Genomic DNA, 21,376 nt, shown 5'->3' on the forward strand with positions numbered 1-21,376 from the left:
ATGCAGCTCGAATAATCAAATGGATTTTTCTTTGTAGGATGATTCTCTTTGCTGCACCTCTAAGCATTAGCTTAATTGTGAATATAGTCTTGATAAAGCAATGGTTGCCAAGGGCCTTGCAAAGCTTTGAAATGAAAGTTAGAACAATTCATTCAAGCTATGGTAACCAAGCTTCAATGCCGGCGCACAGTTGTTATTCATGTCACTATATCTATAAAATCTTAGCAATCTAGTGTTCCAAGATAATCAACAGTTGGCATTCAGTCAAATAATGAAATGCTTATGAAATTTAGAGTGATTCTCAATGGAATAAATAGACTAATCAAAGGCCTCATTGTCCTTTGATCAATTCTCCCACTAATCATGATATTGAATCATAATAGTCCTACAAACGGGTCAACATTTTCTTGGGTGTAGCCAATCGTGGAACTATTTTCGGGGCCATTTTGGAGCCGCGATGCGATGCACTTCTGGGTGAATATTTGAATTTTGTGCAGACCTGCATTCTCGCCGTCGAAAATTTTTTCGACGTCATGAAGGTGCACTGGCGTAATAATGAGATGCAATCTATTTGTTCAGAATACCGCATAGCTCGACACATGGCATGTCTGCACTGCTTCGTGCAGCATAGTCTCTGGCCTACGTCGTCTAATCACTTATTATCGTGCAGATCATTAAAATTGAAGGTTGGCTTGGAGAGACCACAGCACTAGTCCTTGCCGTCATAATTGGATGCAATCTATCATTCTGAACATCGTCGCAGTGCAGTCTCTAGCCTGACCATCTGTCATCATGCAGCCTTTTGCTGCTTCTTTGTCCACAGTCCATGCAAATCATAGGTTGGCTTAGAGAGACCACCGCATTGGTTTTTGGCATAATAATGAGATGCAATCTATCATTTTGAGAATCACCTCAGCGCAGTCTCCACCTGTCATCGCCTAGAATTCAAGGTTGTCTTGGAGAGACCACCGCGCTGATTCTTGGAGTTATAGCTCCATTACTTATTTTACATATTATGGGAGGAGATCTATGAAAGCCACCGTGCTGGTTCTTGGAGTTATATATTTATGTACCAAGGAAAATGTATTCCGTTGTGCAACCAAGCAAAATGCAATTGACGATATGGCCCTTGAGGGGATATGACCCTTGCCCCTAAAGGGGACCCCTCAAGGGCCATATCGTCAATTGCATTTTCTGAAAGTTTCATTGTATTTTTCTAGATGTCTCTCCATGCAACCACAACGGTGGGATCATTGGAGTTATTTTAGCGCTATTTTGGTCATAAACCAAGGAAATTGTAGTCCTTTCCTGGTATTTTAGTCCTTATTACAGTAAATATAAATTATGGCAAAAGTACAATTTATCAAGTGAAAATTGAGAAAAATAGATTACAATATACATTTACGTCCAATAACAAGTTATATAAAAATTATCAACTTATACTGAGTAAAAATTGAACAGAGGATCTTACATTTATAAAAACTCGACAATTGCTGAGAGCCTTAAACAAAAGATTACAAGTAGCGGCCATAACCATTCAAATACAAATACAAAAGTTAACAACAGTGCATACTGAAAGCCTCAAATTAAACAAAAAGAGATCACATAAATGCCTTAGAGACCAAAACATTACATCCAGCGAGCCAAAAGATCGTTGAGCTCGCCCAAAAGATTACATCCAGCCATTGTTCTAAGCAAGAGGGAATTTGTACAACTCAGTTTTCTGCCAGTCTAGCTTGTTGCATTAAAAATTTTTAGGGAGCCAAAGGAGGATACACTGGAGAGGCCGAAGACCATGCACATTACCAGGACTCAGATTATGGGCTTCCCAGCAAGTTGAGAGTACTCTGCTCTAAAAATATTGAGAGCTTCATTGACATCTAGGGGGAACCCATACAGCACAGCCATAAAGAGGCCCTCTGTGAGCATGTTATCTAAGGTGATGACATTCAAATGTGTGGGGAGTCGCCTGTGGGAACGAAGGGTCTCCACTAGTGCTAGCATTTCTACTCCACGTGAGTGCAATGCAATCACCTTAAATGAGAAGGCAGATATTATTGGGATCACAGAGCATCGAGGGGGGGGACCAACTAGGCATGCTGCAGATGAGTGGGTGAGCAAAAGATGAGCAGGGGAGCAGATACAATGACGAGAGTTGGAGGAGGGAGCATGGAGCAAAGTAGAGCAGGGACAGAAAAGAGTTAGAGGAGGGGTGTGGAGCAAAGTAGCAGAGCATGGGCGGATCAGAGCAACGTAGTAAAATGCCACAGATCTTATATATATTATAAAGTTCGAGCCACCACGGTGGCTGGAGCTCGGGGTTCCATCCATATAAATTGCAGGCCACCGCAGTGGAATCCCCTAGGCGACGAGCTGGTAATCATGAAGAAGATGCCATGTGGTGCCACTCCGATGGCTAGTAATTAACTTAGCCACGACAGATGTGGCTGATGAGAGCCACCACCACCAGGCAGTAATTCTCATTACCATGTCTAATCACTCATTACCATGTCTAATCACTCATTACCATGCACTCTAGTTCTCTACTGAGCATGCGAGCCTGGTGATTGGTAATTTTTACTGCACTCGTAGCGATCATGCATGCTAAAGTGCAGTGGTGGGTGAGCGGTATCGTAGCCACGACAAACATGGTTGATGACAATCACCACCATCAAACAATAATTTCCACAAAAGTAAATCATGAAGCCTAATCACCTCTAATCCCTCATTACCATAATTTACTGCACTCGTAGTTATCATGCATGCAAGCCCGGTGGTGGTAACTGGAAGCCAAGTAATTGCGGACCACTGCAGTGGCTGGTAATTAACTCTGATAGCCCGGTGGATCTTAGCCGCCATCATAGACGTGGCTGGGAATCTTAGATGCCACCACCTCTAATCATTCATTACCATGCAAGTCACTACTATCGCCTTGAATTATTCAAAATTTGGGCCAATCACAGTGGTGGCACTCACCTTGACAGTAGTCAGGCTATAACCACCATGGTGGCTCTCACCTTCATAGTGTACTCGACACGCTACAAACCGCTATTCCATTCCCTTAACTATTTTCTCTTATATCCCTTGTGAATGTTTTGTTCTCCCTTGCAATCTCAAGCTCACGTGCTCGTTTATGTACCGTAGAAGGTTGTAAAGTATCTACCCAAAGGTGTAATAAAAGTTTGTATAATGGGAAGTGGTTTCCCTTACCATTAAGTCCAAGATTCTAAAGCAAGCAAAAGTATAATATGGTCCTGACAGAAAGTTTCACTTCTATAACATGAGTCTCTCATATCATAAGCTGTTAGTCTCCCTAACTACTCATGAAAATGCTGAAGGGAATGGCCTCATTGAATTTTCATGTAAAGGAAATATCCTTTTAATATAACACCAAGAAAAAATATATAACTATCTCCATGCTACATAATGATAGTAAAAAGAAATGCCACTATACTTTAATGAACATGGACCGGAACTACAACCTATGCGGATCCTTGTAGAATGGCCCGTCCACTATTGTGATATAGAAATTTGTATTAAAAGCTTGGCCGTGCGGGTAGAGGTGCAACCCCACCCTTACTACGCTATTGTTTGACATAAAAGACAGGCCATACATGTCCAAATGCTTTTGGAATGAGCTGTTAATGCGCTCATGCACCTATCCACATTCAATAAGTCCAAAGTATCATGTCGCTTGTTGAGGAATACCATCACAAACTACCATGATAATATGACCATCAATATGAATGGTTGTAGAATCTCAAACTAGAGATCGCCGGCATTTTAAGCGTAAGTGGAGCCAGGTTTAGATCCAAGTAAATCTCTCTCCACTTAAGGCAGAGTCCGACTCCATAAATCGCCACTTAAGGCAGAGTCTGACTCCAAAAAAACAGGCATTCAATTTTGCAAGGCCTAGTAAGAACCGATTCCAATCCCACAAGTTAGAAACAGAGGAAAGGCAAAAGTGGTGGAAACAGAGCCACTGTATATGAGGATCATCTATTGAAAGTAGAGCTACAAGCAAAAGCGCTTTGTAATTCCATCATCAGCTCATGAGATCGCAAAAGTGATGAACGTGTAAGGATCAATTGGAATGTTATAAATCCTGGAACACAGTTGAATATGTATCTATCTTTGAGCATAGTAGACTACATAATCAAAACGCACAGAACAACTGCGTACATGAACTACAACCGATGGGGATCCTTGTAGAATGGCCCGTCCACCGTTGTGACACAGAGTTTGTATCAAAAGCTTGGCTGTGCGGGTATAGGCGCAACCCCACCCTTACTACGCTACTGCACAAACGTCCAAATGCTTTTGGAATGAGCCGTTAATGCTCATACAGCTATCCACATTCAATAAGTCCAAATTATTCCGTCGTTTGTAGAGGAATATCATCACAAATTGCCCCATAATGTGACCATCAATATGAACGGTTGTAGAATCTCAAACTAAAGATCACCGGCAATTTAAACGTAAGAGGAGCCAGCTTTAGATCCAGGTAAATGTCTCTCCTATTTCTCTCCACTAATTAAGGCAAAGTCTAACTCCAAAAATCCAGGCATTCAATTTCGCAAGGTCTAGTAAGACCCAATTCCAATCCCGCAATTCAGAAACAAAGGAAAGGCAAAAGTGGTGGAAACAGAGCCACTGTAGACGAGGCTAATAAGAAATATCATCAAGAGAAGCATAGGATCATCTGATGAAAGTAGAGCTATAAGCAAAAGCGCTCTATAATTCCATCATCAGCTGGAACGCAGTCGAATATGTAGCTATCTTGGAGCACAGTAGACTACATAATCAAAACGCACAGAACAACTGCGTACATGTTCCCAGCAAGAAACTAATTACGCTGTGTATTTTTCATATACATAACAGCGTAACGATGAAGTAGGGGCTTGGCTTGAAAAAGAAACTAATATGAATGCAAGCCAACATGAACACTTAATGCAGATGAGAGTTATAAAGTATACGCTCCTAGAGGATAAGTGCCATGATAGCTATGAGTAACCGCCAAGAGCTTGTCCTCCAGGGCCTACTGATTCTCCCCAGCGTAACAGGAAGGCGTATTAGCTATGCCAGGAGCTTGTCCTCCTTGGCCTGCTGACACTCATCAAGGAAGAGCGTGAAACGAAGAAGTATCAGCTTAGTAATCCTACGAGGATTTTTGCGTTCGGAGAAACGCGCTCAGAGGAACGTAGTGGGCTATCCCAACTAGCACATCGACTCACATCCTGCATTTTCTCCGGTTCATAGAACCAGCTCCGGTCACCTCCATTTGTGCTTCCTCCTAGTAAACAGTCAAAACGGGTCTGAACAGTCCCCGCTTAGAACTCCACGGAGCCATTGCAAAAGCTCTAACTAGAAACAGAAACTGCTATGGGAGGAACCAGTGTGAGACCTCTCGCCATTCAAGCCATGAAGTGAGTGCAGCATAGCACTAAAGCATCCTCCTTGATCATTGCCGACACAGAGTCACGTAGAATGCAGTCTCAGTTACCCTTTCCAGTGAAGACGAAGGTGCGCCCAGTCCCCCCTTTTTTCTGCCATCGCTATAGCACATTGCAATATATCAAGACTACCCAATGCGTCGGGTCGTCATGAGTGACCACAGGCATATCACAACGCAAAGCCATCATACATACCTGGAATAACCTCATAACTACAAGTACCCCTGTCGAGGTATTTGTTGTTGCTGACGCTCCCAATAAGCTACCTCCATCAGTGTGAAGATTGAGCACTTCAACTGCCCTGTTTTCCCTCCAGGCAGCTCTCCGTCTCGAAGTCCGAGCTGAACTAGTGCTAAGGGCCAATGAGGGGTAAGGGGAAGTACTCCCTCCAAAAGCAATCAGTGGTTATTCATCCGGTTTTGTAGTTAACGTTTGGTCAAATTGACCACACGTAGGTTAGCGGTTAGATAGGTTATAGCATAGTATTAGGGCTCCTTGTTTTGTTGTTATGTGAAGGTAGTGAATGCACCTCCCTTTCCCTGCTCGATGACCTTGCTGGCTGACGTTTTGTGAGGGCAGCGTGGCGATGGCGAAGAGTTCCTTGCCTATTTGCGGGTCTGTTCGCAGCGTGGAGAAGGCAGAAATCGTGATGGATGTCCATACTGCGTTTCGTTTTTAGTTATTGTAGGACTGATTTTTGGAGGGTGCAAGCCATTCTTGGCTTGCATTTCTCCACACAAGCGGATAGTGAAGGAGGGGGCAATCGGGTCAGGCAGATTTGTATCTGCCCTGACTCGATCTAGAACATGCATTGTATGAGGTATTATTTGATTGTGTATAAAGAGGTCTGTGCATGGTTTGTTTTCTTGCAAGATTGCAATGGTTGTGTATGCGTTGTGTGACTCTTGCTGCGTAGATTTCGACATAGAAATGGCTAACTCTAAAGGTCGATTTTTTGCTGATAGAATCGTTAGGGAGGTCCGTGGGTGTCTACATACTTGCGTCTTTGATTTTTTGCTGATAGAATCATTAGGGAGGTGCATGGGTTTCTGCATGCTTGCGTCTCGTTAGGGAGGTAGATGCGCTTCTGTTCTAGACGTGTTGAGAAATAGAACGAGTAGGGATGCATCATGGGTTTATGGGGATTTCGATAGCCAACTCTAAAGACAAACCATGGATTGGGCAGGTGTTGTGCTCGGTAGTCTGCTCTGTACAGTGTTGTGGAGTCGGGTTCATGCATGAAAATGAAGCAAGTGCTCTGCCTGTCGACACAGCAATGGCTAACTCTGAAGGTCGATTTTTTGCTGATAGAATGGTTAGGGAGGTGCGTGGGTGTCTGCATGCTTGCGTCTTTGATTTTTTGCTAATAGAATCGTTAGGGAGGTGCGTGGGTGTCTGCATGCTTGTGTCTCGTTAGGGAGGCAGATGCGCTTTTGTTCTGGACATGTTGAGGAATAGAACGAGTAGGGATGCATCGTCGATTTATGGGGATTTCAATAGCCAGCTCTATAAACGAACCATGGATTGGGTAGGCGCTGTGCTCGGTAGTCTGCTCTATACAGTGTTGTGGAGTTTTGGTAGTTAGGTTCGTGCATGAAAATGAAGCAGGCGCTCTGCATGATTGGTGTTTCATTAGTTTGCTCTATAGAAAAGAGCCACTGAAGCTTTTCTAATTTACTGCGTTGGAGGAAAGGAGGTGATGACAATCTGCTATGAGTCCTTGCGTGAATTCTAGTTTGCTCAAGCGCTGAAGCTTTACTGATTTACTACGTTGGAAGAAAGGAGGTGATGACAATCTGCTGTGAGTCCTTGCGTGGGTGTTCGGGTGTCTCAGTAGGGCTTGGGGTTTTGCTGCTTTACTGTGTTAATGAAGAGATAGTGCTATGTGGGTTTCGGTAGGCTTACTGTGTTGCAAAAAACACATTTGTTTGCATTGTGGGTTGGGCACTGTGAATGTTTGGGACTTTTGGAGCCGCTGGATGTTTGCTGCAGGTGTCCTATGAGTCCTTGTGTCAGTGTTTGGGGGTTTTGGTAAGCCTTGTGGTTGCCATGATTTACAGCATTTAGAAAAACACAGTTAACAGTGGTTTAGTTGTGTTGTGGGTTAACATTGGATGTTTTAGTTGTGATGTAGTTTTATTTGTGATATATGGTTTCATTGTGATGTGATTTTATATTGTTTGTTTGTTTTGATGTAATATATGTGACTGTGTGCATGTTTGTGAATGTTTGAATGGCATATAGGTTAGGCATATAGGTTATATAGCCCCCCACATCTCATCTTTGCTAACTGAAATCAAAAAATAAAATTATAATGAATGATGAAAAGAATCCTACCATTCCCTAGAATTTTTACAAATGAATTTAATGTTTTAATAGCATATAGGTTAAATAGCCCCCCACATCTTCATTTCACTAATCAAATTAAAAAACCAAAAAAAATTGTTATGAACTAGTAAAAGAATCCTATCCTCTTTGCACAATATTTATAAATGAATTTAAAGAGGAAAGACACCTTTCTCTCCCATATTTCTTTCCGCCCCACATTTTTTTTCATAATCAAATTAAAAGATAAAAAGGAAAGTGTTGTGGTTTATTTTAGAGAAATGCTATCAATTTCTACATTTGTAACAAATGGATTTAAAGAGAAGATAACCACATGACAAAAGAAAAGATATAAAGTAAAGAAGATGTTAAAGTTAACGCTGACACATTTCAGTTTATTGAAACAGATGTTGTGCATCCTCAAATTAAAAGAGACAATATTCTTCCAACCAATATCTCTCCGTTGAGTGTACATGTTGTGAGTCCATCCCTTGTAGGTGGTGTTGCTTCTCTCTTAAGTTCCTCGCCATCACCTCCTATGAAAACAACTGTGGCTACCAAACCTTGTCCAAAAAGGAAGGTGGATGAAGTAGATTGTCTTGATGAAAGGAAAGCAAAATTGGTAGAGATAAAAGAAGAATACCCGCCTTGTGTAGATAATGAGAATGTGCCTGCTTTGCATGAAGCGCACAACTAGTGTGGTCCTGAAATAGAGCTTGTTGTCAAAGTTGTACAGGTTTTCAAAATTGATCTTAAAATCAAAATTTGTGTTTTCGATGGGAAGGTACTGAATAAGTATGGAACGTACATGTTGTCCAATGTGATAATACGTACATGTTGTCCAATGTGAATTATCACAGATGCTTGAAGGTTAATCTAGTTGATAGGGTCGCCTTAGGTTTCATAACCCTACACATTGATGAGCTCTTTTATGGTGAGTTTGTGAAGTCGTTGAACATAGGTGATTGTATCAGGTTGACCAACTTCTCTATTTGTTTTAGAAACCCTAGGAATGATGGGGGAACTACCGACTACATCATTGCTTTTGATCCCTCCACTAGAGTCGAAAGGATAGAACCATTTACTATTGTTCCAGAAATCTATCCCCAAGGAACCATCTACTAGTATAAGGAAAGGTGTAGGAATTTAGTTAATAAGGGTGAGGGAAACCAGCTCCCTTTTGCAACACTTACCGTGACCATCATAAAATTGGGGGCTTCATACAAGCTACATGACGAGTTAATTGTGGGAGACGGTAATCTACATGAGGATTTTATAACAGTAAGACGTCCTTACCATTTGAAAATATTACTCTTTAATTCTTCTTGTGTACAACTCTCTTCACTCCTATGGCCCAAATCTAAAACTTATGTGTTGCACCTTCAATTGCTTTTTAACAGCTCACCTTTTGGAGCAACCGACGCTCTGACATTGTTAAAATCGTGGAGAAATTCAAAGTTTTTGGAGAGGCAAAGTTCATTATGCACAATGTTGGATGCAAGAAAAACACCCTACCTATTGTGTTAAACATGCTTGACATTACCATAGCTGTGCCAATCAAAGACCAATCGCTCGCAGCCTATCTCTCGCCTGTCTTCGCTGCACACATCCAACACATTGGATACAGAAACGAGGTCCACTCCCTTATCGTCGAAGTCAACAGCCTACACTTTTTGACTTTGATTTTAAAACTCTCACTAAGTCCATTTACAAACATTGCAGGTGATTGGAACCTTAGCGTAACGGGTGTTAACTCAGCCCTTTATGAAAGTGCATGCGCCATATGCAAGGGAAACAAGATATCAAGAGATGGAGATAATGTCTTCTGTTTGTCCAATGACAAAGCATCATCTCTTATCAAAATACGTAAAGTAAAGGCCCTTATAACAACCGCCGAAGGAGCACTGATTGATGTCACTTTGAAAGACACAATTGTTGATAAGGTTTTAAGGCTTCCTTGACCTTTTGCAGACTTGCTTCATGGAAATATGTCACTGCTGAAGTCCTACTTGTTCAACAAGAAAATAGGCCGCCGTTTTCTTACCAACGACTTTGGTTGTGTTACGGCCTTTATTGCCCCCACTGTCGAGGATCTGAAGTGAGGCGTGTCCTTGCCTTGACCAGAAGTCTACTTCTCTTCATGTAGTAAGAGATGTGCTCCTCAAGAAGCACTTTGTATAAATGGTTTTCTTAGCAATAAAGACTTCTATGGAGTTTGTATATTCAAAGTTTTAGGCTTGCAATGAAATTTTGTATCTTTAATAAAAGTTAGCTTTGGATATTACTTTTTACATATCCATTAAAATAGTCTCCTTGCATTCTTAAACAATCAAAGGTATGGAAAGTAGTGACATCCAATTTGTTGCGAGGTATCTAAACAATAATTGTGTTTTAAACTGTATATCATATCTGCTTAACTTTCACATGTCCATACACTCTTTGAAAGCTTCCATATGCGACGAAGTGAAAGATCTAATGGAAGGGAGGAAACAAAGCTTTGTCAACTAGAAGAACAGATTCATCGATGTATTATTTGAGACTCTATATCCAAGAGTTGGAGACTTTGAAGGGTATCTTTGTTGCGTAGAACATGAAGGGTTCACACTCAACCCATTCGACTCATTCGCATTGTCAACCTCAGTGAAAAAAAATGTGCATTCAAACTAGAGCAATTCGTTGGAAACACCGATCAAATCTACAAATTCTATGACTTTGATAATTCGAATCACAAAACTTTAACTATGCAAATGCCGATTCAACAACCAAATATGACCATTTATCCATGCGAGGTTCCTCGACAAGAAAAAAAATGTAAATGTTGGTCTGCACACATGGAGGAATGCCTACGAAGCATCGTGCTTGAAGAAAGGGAAACCAAAAACACAAACATTAAAGAGCGTATGCAACAAATGTTTCCCCTCTACAATATTTCGACATCAAGTATGAAGAGCAAGATCTCAAAAATTAAGCACACCCATGGAAGCATTACCGTTGAACACAACAAAGATGCGCAAAACTCCACACTAGAAATTTCTTCGCTACCCATGGTCATTTTACAAAAGCATGGACCAAGAATTTCTATTGATACCAACATCACCCCCTCGAATTTTTCGCTCAAATGTTAAAATGTTGCTCGCGACAAGTAAAAATATATATAAATAATATCAAAGACACACGATCACATGATTGCTTTTCATGTGAAAGAAACAAATCATGTATCTCAAGAATGCAACATTTGATTGGGTAAAAGAAAAAAGAAAAGATGCAAGTGCCATATTTCAAAAGAAGGCCCACAAGATTTGTCTTAAATGCAACAAGGCAATAAAAAAAGGTGTTCTCCCTAAGCTTTTTACTCTATTGAATATATCACTGAACAAACCTTTGCCTAATGTGTGCATCCTCAACAATGTGGAGGAACATCTAGTGGTGCCAAGGCTTGCTTTCCCACAAATTAGGGAGATGACTTTTAACAGGCAAATGGCAATTAGTGGAAGTATTTTCAATGTACTAGCAGATCCAAACAAAATACAAGTTTTGCCATGCTTTGTGGATGATGATCACGGTGTCATTGTTGGAATCAAAAGGAGATTGCAATACAAATCAACATTTGCAATAGGCAAGGTTAGGCCTTACACTCTCATGAAAGCTTTGAAAATGCTTGTCACAACACCATTATATAGAGCTAACAATGTTGTTGTGAACAATGATTGGTATGAAAATATGCCCTCGCCGAGTCGATCCTCATTACATTCCTTTGAAGAAGACCCCACAAATAATGAGAGCACCATGGAAGAAGATGACATAGAAATCGACACATTGGTACACAACTTAGTTAGCACAGAGGAAGTAATAGATTTTGAAACACAACCAATTTATGTGGCCCGTTCAGAGAATCAAAAAACATTGGGTGTTTTCAAAGACGAGCATTGTGAAGAGTTGAATTTCCCGTCCCTATATTTTGGCTTCCCTAGAATGGTTCACAATCATAAGCTAACATATTTGGACATAGAGAAATGGGAAATAATGCACAAGTCATTGAAATTCGCTCATAATATTACAAATCTTTTTTTTTAAGCTATAAAGGTTATGATCCATCTGGTGATGCAATCCATATGGGTATGCTTAAGAAAAGGAATGCTAAAAAATAAATTGCTTTGTGCAAAAGATGTCAAAAATAACACGAACATTGAACAATTAATGAAGTCAAGGATAGGGTATAGGGACTTTGAAAACCTTCGAACATCACCCGATCACAAAGAAAGACTACGCAAAGAAGTGTTTGCAATGATGTGTCAATTGGGGCCACCATGTTTCTTTGTCACTTTCTCTTGTCCAGAACGAATGTGGGAACCCTTAGTGACCGCCCTCAAAACAAAGTGTAGCGTGCACACTCAAGCACAAAGTGCAACACTCCAAGACCCAAACATCATGCAACTTATTCGACAAAACCCATCTCTATGCCCCCGATATTACACGCACAAGTTACAAAATATGATCCGCCTCCTACGTAAGGGCATGTCAATAATAGGAGAGTGGTAGCGTTCATAGGTAACCATATCACATGTGACAAAAAGCTGCTTACTGAAAAGATGACCAAAATACAAACTCACAGACATGCAAAGACATGTACAAAGGGTCAACGCAAAATTTGCAGATTCCACTATCCCAAGCCCCAATGCATGCAACAATGATACTAACTCCACTTGAGTGTGGAGATAGGGATAATTTCAAAGAGGAATGTATTCGAATTCGGCAAGGGATTCACAAAATTGAAACCATAGAAGACGTTAAGTTCCCAAAATGGTTGAGAAGTCTACAAATAGACATAGAAACATACATCCTATCCCTAAGAGCTTCAATATCAAAACCAACATTATTCTTAAAACGTGAGCCAAAGGACATCTTCACCAATGCTTTTAACAAAAAGATTAGCTTCCTCTAGCGATCTAACATGGACATACAATTCATCTTGGACCCATACACTATTGCATCGTATTGCACCTCATACATCACAAAAATAGAAACCACAGTCACAGAATCGATGCATGACACATTGACAACATGCTTGCAAGAGAATAACCCCATGCAAGAGAGATTAAGGAAAATGGGGAATACTTTTCTACACGCCCAACAAATGAGTTCATAACTTGTAGCCTTCATAACTCTCTCACTACCACTGCACAGATCCAGTAGGGACTTCCAATTTATAAACACAAACGAGAAGGGGAAAAGAGCATTCATTCTAACGCGTAAAGACGAATTACAATCATTAGACAATGAGTCCACTGATATTTCTTGTCGAGGTATCATCGACAAATATACCCATCGGCAAAACATGGATGATTTATGTCTTGCAACCTTCGCCGCTGAATACAACCATGACAACAATACTTTCAATAAAAGAAAGAAACCAAAAATGTTACGGTTTATCAAGTTCAACAAAATTAAAGACCCTGACAATCACTATTGCAAGCAACTTCTTCTTTATTACCCATTCAGAGATGATGAGGACAAACAATTGAGAGTCCACGAGACTTGGAAAGAAGCCCACTATGCAAATGAAAATATAATACGCATCAACAAAGAGAAGTACAACTACCAGTACTATGACAATAATGACATAGAAGGTCTTCCTACAAATGTTATGGACGATCTACGCAATAAGCAAGAAAAAGAGAATTCCTACGATATATCCTTGGACATGCCAGTGATATTAAAAAGCATCAAGAGCGACCCCAATACATGCTCACCACAAAGGAGCAAGTTCTAATGGACTATGGAGAGTACTTCCAAAAGATAAGATCACTCAACAAGGAGCAAAGACAACTATTCAACGATGTAATGTTGCGCAAACAACTAGCACCACAAGGAAAAATACACTTGTTTCTTACTGGAGGGGCAAGAATAGGGAAAACATATCTTCTACTCCTATTAGTGCAAGTCTTGATTAGACATATTGGCAAACAGAACCCTAATGCTTTGAAGTACAATCTATCATGCACCAGAATAATGATGTGTTCATAAACACACTCAACTCATTCAGGAAATGCACCCACACAATCGAAGATTTGGACTACAACAATAAAACATGCGTGCGCCCAGCACTAGTAGACACACATTCCCCCACCTATACTACACAAATTCACAAACACGAAAGCACAATGACATGGTAATGCACCTTTGCAATGGACAAAATCATGTGCTCCTTGCAAGGGATCACTTCTCACATGCAATATGCAGCAAAACAAAAACACTAGAGGATTTGAGAAACACATGCGGCTTGCACACCAGAATTGAGATAAAGGAAGGTATGCTAGTAGAACTCTACTCAAGAAATATCAACCAACAAGACGAACTAGTAACCGGCACCGATGGAGTTTTTAAGATGGCTTCAACATCTGCCGGGAGGGACATAGTGTGGATATTGTTCCCTTCAAAAGACATTGGCATGTGAGCACGCCAAACAAGCATCCTCACTCGAGAACAATTTCCTATACAACCAGTAGCTGCAAGGACAATACACTAAGCACAAGGCCTAACATTGGAAAGACTCGCTTTCTCACTAAGGGGAGTACAAGGACACTATCATACATGACACTATCTCGCGTAAAGGACATCGAAAGGTTGCACTTACTAGAACCATTTACAAATGAAAACTTCCACGTCGATAAAGATGTACAAGATGAGATGCATAGACTCAACACAAATGCAACTTGGGTAATGATAGGAAACTCCCATCACCAGCAAAGACAAGGCAAACGAGTTTCACTAGGGTCACTAAACACAAGGTCGCTAGCAAAATACATTGCAAACATTGAAGGTACCACAAAGATGATGGAATGATGTGTCATCTGTCTTCAAGAGACAAAGGCAAGACATCAAAAGCAACTAACACCATGAGGATTCATTGCAATTTACAATTTCCCCCACACAAGACAATGCACACTTATCCGAGAAAACTTGCCACCAATACATACTGTTGAGACATACACGAAGCAGGGGTAGAAATCACATCCATCAACACAACAATTGAAGACAAGATTTACCAAATCTTTAATATATATAGGCCGCCTTCTCAAAGATATAACATGTTCTTAACATATCTTCATGAAGTCATAATGACCACCAACAGAAGAGCCAACTCATCGACAATAATTTTAGGGGACTTTAACATAGGCATGGGCAAAACATCACCTACATCCACAAACTTGCAAGCTCTCGTGCAATCCTTAGGGCTCCAACTACACCTCCAAAATCCCACAACTATCTACGATTCACATTTGGATCAAATTTGGAGTGACTTGAAGGCAAAAAAAATACACACGGAGATATCACACACTTATTGGACTGACCACTCCATAGTATTTGTGTACATCGAATAGAACTTCGCTAGCGATCTATACATATTAAAAAAAGGTTGGTGGGACAAGGACTACGAATCCATTACTTTCTCAAGAGAGAAAAAATTTCGGCACACACTATAAGCCAAGCAGAGTCCCTATGGGAACCCCACCTTGTTTGTTTTCAGTGGTATGGTAGATGGTAGTTCCAAGTTTCTTTACGTCGTGGTGATAAGTCTCCACCATCAAACTAAACTATTAGCATTACCACTCAATTCCTATTATACTATTAGTATTACCACTCAATTCATATGCATTCAAGGTAGGCTGGTCCTTCATTTGCTTGGCCATCTCCCATGTGACAACAACTAAAGGCAATAATTTATAACATGGGTAAAGGCTCACAAGCAATCCAATCAATCCAAATTGAACCTGTCTTAAATTATGGATTCTTGATTGTCTCAGGACTCCTCGAACTGAGTGAGAGGTGAGTGGTCACCAAGGTTGGAAGTAAGGGGGAACATACGTACTCCGTATTGCAATAAGTGGTCCATTGACCCCCACTTCTGGTTTTCAAGCATGGTTGTCCAACCTCTTCATGAAGCTTCCATTTTCTCCATGTACCCCAATACAGCAAGGGAGAGTATGCATATATATCTCACAAAAGTGGTGGTCCAAAGGATACCTTGGGACAATTATAATTCCAGTCTATCTATCTTCTCCACAATGGTAAAATTACATCACATGCAAGTTAATAATATAATTCCCCTTATAATTAATCATAATTAATCCAACAATTCCAAGCTCCTTTTTCCAAGGACTGTAAGTGTTCCCAAGGGTATCCACTGGCCCGAAGATTAGGAATAGGCACTTTAGACTATTTTTCTACTTTGATTTTTGTGCCCAATTCTAAAATGCAGATTTGAGGCCTAAGATGATGGATTTTGAGAAAAAGTGATGATGATGAAAGTTATAGCGAATCAAAAGATAGTCAAAGTCATACTATTGATTTTTTCTAAATTCCATACCATTTTGGAGATACGGGCCTTTGAATAGGGCTTTCGTTTTCTAATGTTTTTTTTAAAGACTTGCTAAATTACAATGGCAGTATTTGGGAAAGCCATCCTATTGGGTCTGAGTTTGTGGGGGGGGGGGGGGGGGGGGGTATTTTCTTTAAAAATTTTGAGAATTGGCTATTTGGGGCCATGGATAGACTTTTTCTCAAAAGAATCTTGGGAAAAAATGGCTTGAGGCCCTATGTGTGCACCAGTGCGCATACGTTACCATTTGGCCCATATGTGCGCCTGTGCACACATAAGGCCTACAGGCCTTTTTCTTTCAATTTTTTTTGGGGGAACATCTCTTGGGGCCAATTATATAAAACAAATTGAAAAAAAATGGCCCAAAGGTCCTATGTGTGCATGGGCATGCATATGGGCTAGATGTCGACACTGTCTGGTCAATATGCATGCCCATGCACACATAGGGATTCTGGGCCATTGTTTTCAAAAACATTTGGGGGAAAGGCTCTTGGGGACAAGGAGAGAAACTCCACCAAAAAATTTTTGAAAAAAAATGGCCTAGAGGTCGCATGTGTGCACATGCATGCATATGGGCTTGATGGCGACACCCTCTGGCTCACATGTGCACCCGTGCACACATAGGGCCTGATGGTGATACCGTCTGGCCCATATGCACACCTGTGCACACATGGGACCTTCGAGCCATTTTTTTCACATTTTTTTTGTGGTAATGTCTCTTTGGGCCAAGAAGATCCATTCCACCAAAAAATTTTGGAACAAAAATGGCCCAAGGCCCCATGTGTGCACCGCACACATATAGGCTAGCCAGATGGCAATGCTATCTTGCCCATATGTGTGCCCGTGCACACATAGGTCCTCGAGGCCATTTTAAAAAAAAACTATTTTGGGGGGATGTCCCTTGGGGCCAAGCAAAGACATTCCACCAAAAACATTTTGAAAAAGGATGGCTCGGATGCTGTTTGGCCTATATGCACACATGTGCACACATGGGGCCTCCGAGCCATTTTCTATCAAATTTCTTTTGTGGGTTCATGGATCTTGGCTCCAATTAAATCCAATACCCCAAAAATTTTTTGAAAAAGCATGGCTTGGAGGCCCCATGTATGCATGAGTAGGCCAAAATTTTGATCAATACTACAATAATCCAAATTTGAAAATTTTGGGACAATGACATGACCATTCTTTTAAAAAGCTTTGATTGGTTTCCCAAGAAAATGGAAAAGAGAAAAGAATTATCAATGATTAAGCATTAGGTTAGTGCTTTGATTTTGTTTTTACCATGAATTCTACCACTTATCCACAACCCCTACCCATGTACTACTGAACACACACACACTCATATGCAAACTTTGTTGGTTTATAAATCTTGTTTGAAGTTCTAGTAATGACACTATAGTACAATATTACAATTTTCCAAATTAATTAACACACACACCCCCATACCCATACCAATATGTAAAGCACCCATACACATACACGGGGGTTTCCATTTTCCGAGTGAAAACCCCCAAGCGACGAGCGGACAAAAGGTGGGACGGGTCAAAATATATAGGCTCAAGTCATTTTTGGGGAGCACAAAATTCCAAATTAGTTCAAGGAATATGTAAGTAAATATGAAATATTGATGAGCAAAGATAGAATTGATGAATAGAGATAGAATTCATGAACAAATATATTGAGAAAATGTGCACATCCCACATACACATACACATACAATGGAAACTTCAATGTGTAAGGTCCTATTTTCACTTCTTATTGACAAAATATTGATAATATGGTGAGAAGAAGAATGATTCACATTGAAACGTAAGTTAATCCATTAAAAAAACGCCGGTCTTACAATAGAGGGGGAGAACAAGCTCAATCCCAAACCTCTGCATACAACCAAAATACAACATAGGGAGGAAAAATACAGGTCACTCCCAAATCTCTCAAGGAACCACTCTGTTGACACTATAGATAAACTCTGAGGTGAAAAAGTAACTCGACTTCTACCCTCATTAAAAAAACCTAAAGACTTTTAAAAATAGCAGTTCCTAAAAGGTATATGCCTGGCTCTCAATAAGGTGTTACTGCTTGCCATCCTCCATAAGCTTGAGTGTTTCTTCAACACGAGCTAGAAAAACCTTAGAGAGCCAATCGGTCCTCTAGGAAGCAAGCTGCTAGTGTCACGAGCATGAAAAGTTTTTATCCTCAAATAGGCCTTCCCAACAAGCATAAGAAATGGCATCAGCACTACGAAGAGAAAAAGATGGAACAAGCATCAACCAAAAGAAAAAGGACTTAGGGGTTGGGAAGTGATTTGGATACATGGGAATGGTTTGGGGGAAGGTTTGGAAGGCTTTCATGCCTTTTTTAGCACTTTTGAAAAAGTTCAAACTTTTGGGGGAAAATGTAGCCGCAAGATAGTTTTAGGGGTTGGAAAGTGATTTGGGTGCATAGGAATGGTTTGGGGGAAGGTTTGGCAGGGTTTTAGAGTAGTTTAGGCACTTTTTAAAGTTTCAAATTTTTGGGGGAATAGGTTTGTGCGTTAGCCTTTTTTGGGAATGAGGACCAATTGGGTGAGTAAAGAGGGGCAGGTGGGAGCCCCTCCAAGTGGAAGAGGGAGGTGGACTTTTTAACGCATAGTTGGGGACCACCAAAGCCTAGGGAGATGTACTTTTTCAGACTTACATGGGGGTGATGGGACCCTTATTAGGCCTTGTTATTCCTTAATCCATTTTTCTAATCCACTCCTTATGTGGCCCTTTTTTAGTCCAAAATTCCAATAATTAGTATGAATCCATTGCCAAACGACCTTTACGTAGCGGTAACTATATGCACTCATCCCTCGACAAAGCTCCAACGAATAGTCGCCCCCATCAAACGCAACTTGACGTACTCCTCACAGGCTTCAGCACCTCAATAGCTCCTAAGGCTCACAGCTTAGCAGCTCCCAGGGCTCCTAAAATAGACCCACCTCCACAAATGGATGAGCACAACAAAGGATGAAGTTTCATGCAATGCCTTCATCAACATATGAGGCAACACATTTTTCAATGTCCACAACAACAGCTCGGCCAACGGAATAGTCTTCAGACCATCTACGGACCTAGGCATCGATGTCTACTCAATGTCCATAACTCCAACTGAAATGACCACCACCAAGCAAATGAAACATTAGGAAAAAAGGGAGCTCATTTTGGGGCCTTTTAGAAGAGAGAGAAAATAGGCTCTCAACCAATCATGAGTGGGCCAACGTAATGTTGAAAATTCAACAAAAGAAGATGAAAATAAGAAAAAGAAATAGTACTATATGTTCGTAGAAGCATGTCACATTAATGAGGTGATTTGATTTGAATCTTTAAAAAATTTATTTTCTGTGTAGAATTTGGTGATTCTGACACCGCAGACGCGTCCGAAACGGCCCAAAACCCCAAGAACGGCACTGGAAACACTGGAATCGGACATCCGGAGGCCTGGAAACGACCAAAAAAGGCCGAAAAACGCGATTTGCAGCAAAATGCGATTTGGCACTTTTGAAATTTCAAAAGGTGCCAAATCGCATTTTGCTGCAAATCTCACTTTTCGGCCTTTTTTGGCCGTTTCTGGGACTCCGGATGTCCGATTTCAGCGTTTCCAGTGCCGTTTTTTGGGGTTTTGGGCCATTCCGGACGCGTCTGCGGTGTCATAATCTCTTAATTCTGCACAGAAAAGTGTTGCTCTTATATAAACATTGAATGAAAGAATATATTTATTCCTTTTCACACTGACATTTCTCACGCAAGTATCCATATTTTCTTGCTTTTGTAGAGAGAGAAAAGAGAAAATAGTGAATTTCTTACAGGGCCCCAAAATGAGCTCCCTTTTTTCCTAATGTCGATGCCTCCATCAACCTAGCCTCTACATAGCCGGCATGCAAGGCGCATGTGACCAAGCCATTCTAGCTTCAATGACTATCAATGCATGCAGAATAAGCTACAACCAACTGAGCAACAACCCGCCTACACCTCCACCAATGGAATAAATCTTTTTTAAATTTCACTGAAAACCTCAAAGATTCCTATGCTCAACCTTATCTCCACGGGGTTGGTCATGTCTTCTACACGTGGTAGTTCCTCCACCATTCCACTAGCTTGGTCAGCCAATTGACACATGGCACATTGCCACATCGGCTTTTCTACCATATCAGCCCTTACCACCATGTGGCACATTATCTTTTCACATCAGCACAGTGACCATTGTGTGCCACATCATTAGTGGCCGCCCTTATGCCACATAGGCATGAACACATCATCTAGTACTCCATGTTGGCAATCCACATCATCAATGCCGCATAAGCACTGATTGTCACATAGGCACACTTTTTGTAATCAGCATGTGACCAATAGTGCCACATAAGTCCATGCCACATCATTAATTTTGGACCGTTCCTTGGACAAAGTGTGGTGCAAATTTTAAATGCCCAAAACTTTTGATCTCAAAGCAGCTTTGGCATGTTTGGCATGCAACCATACACACCATGATTCACTCAGTCATCTTTTGATCGACTAGTCTTTAATCTACGCGAGCTTCTTATTTTTTGGTTTTCCTTCCTCTTCCCTTTAGCATATTTTTTGGGTTTTATTCCCAAAGGCAAAGGATGAACCACAACTTTAGAGGGGGAAATGCATGTTATGTACAGGATCTAGTAAGTTGTACTCATTATACAAGCTTTCGCTATATAGTCATTGTGCTCACATATTCACATACTACTCTAATTCTTTTTAGTTTTCCTTTTAGTTTTTGATGCTATCATATCTACCAAACAAAATCCACAAAAAGGTGTTATACATGCACCCTATACTTACCCAGTGCAATTTAAGAGGGGGTGTTGAGGATGGTGTACATTGTTAAGGGCATTAGGGGAAAAAATCCTAGCCCTACTAACCCTAACCCTAAGGGTTCCTCATGTATATATTTATGATTATGTTCAATACAACATAGTGTATAGGTAGTTATATCGTGTGCACTCCGCCTCCTCTCTCTCTCTCTCTGTCTCTCCCCCCCAATTGTCAATTGCAAGTAAATGCAAAGTTATTGCGTGTATAAGTACCACTACCACCATCAAAAAACATAATTATTGAGGGTAAATTCAATGAGATATCCGACCACTATTACTGATGACATTATCAATAGAAAAGGTTCTATCATTACCAATTATAGCAATATTATCATCAATAACATGCTTATTACC

This window comes from Dipteris shenzhenensis, chromosome 3, assembly GCF_047967505.1.
Source record: "Dipteris shenzhenensis isolate YYH24624 ecotype China chromosome 3, Dip_SZ_1.0, whole genome shotgun sequence".
Classification (NCBI taxonomy): Eukaryota; Viridiplantae; Streptophyta; class Polypodiopsida; order Gleicheniales; family Dipteridaceae; genus Dipteris; species Dipteris shenzhenensis.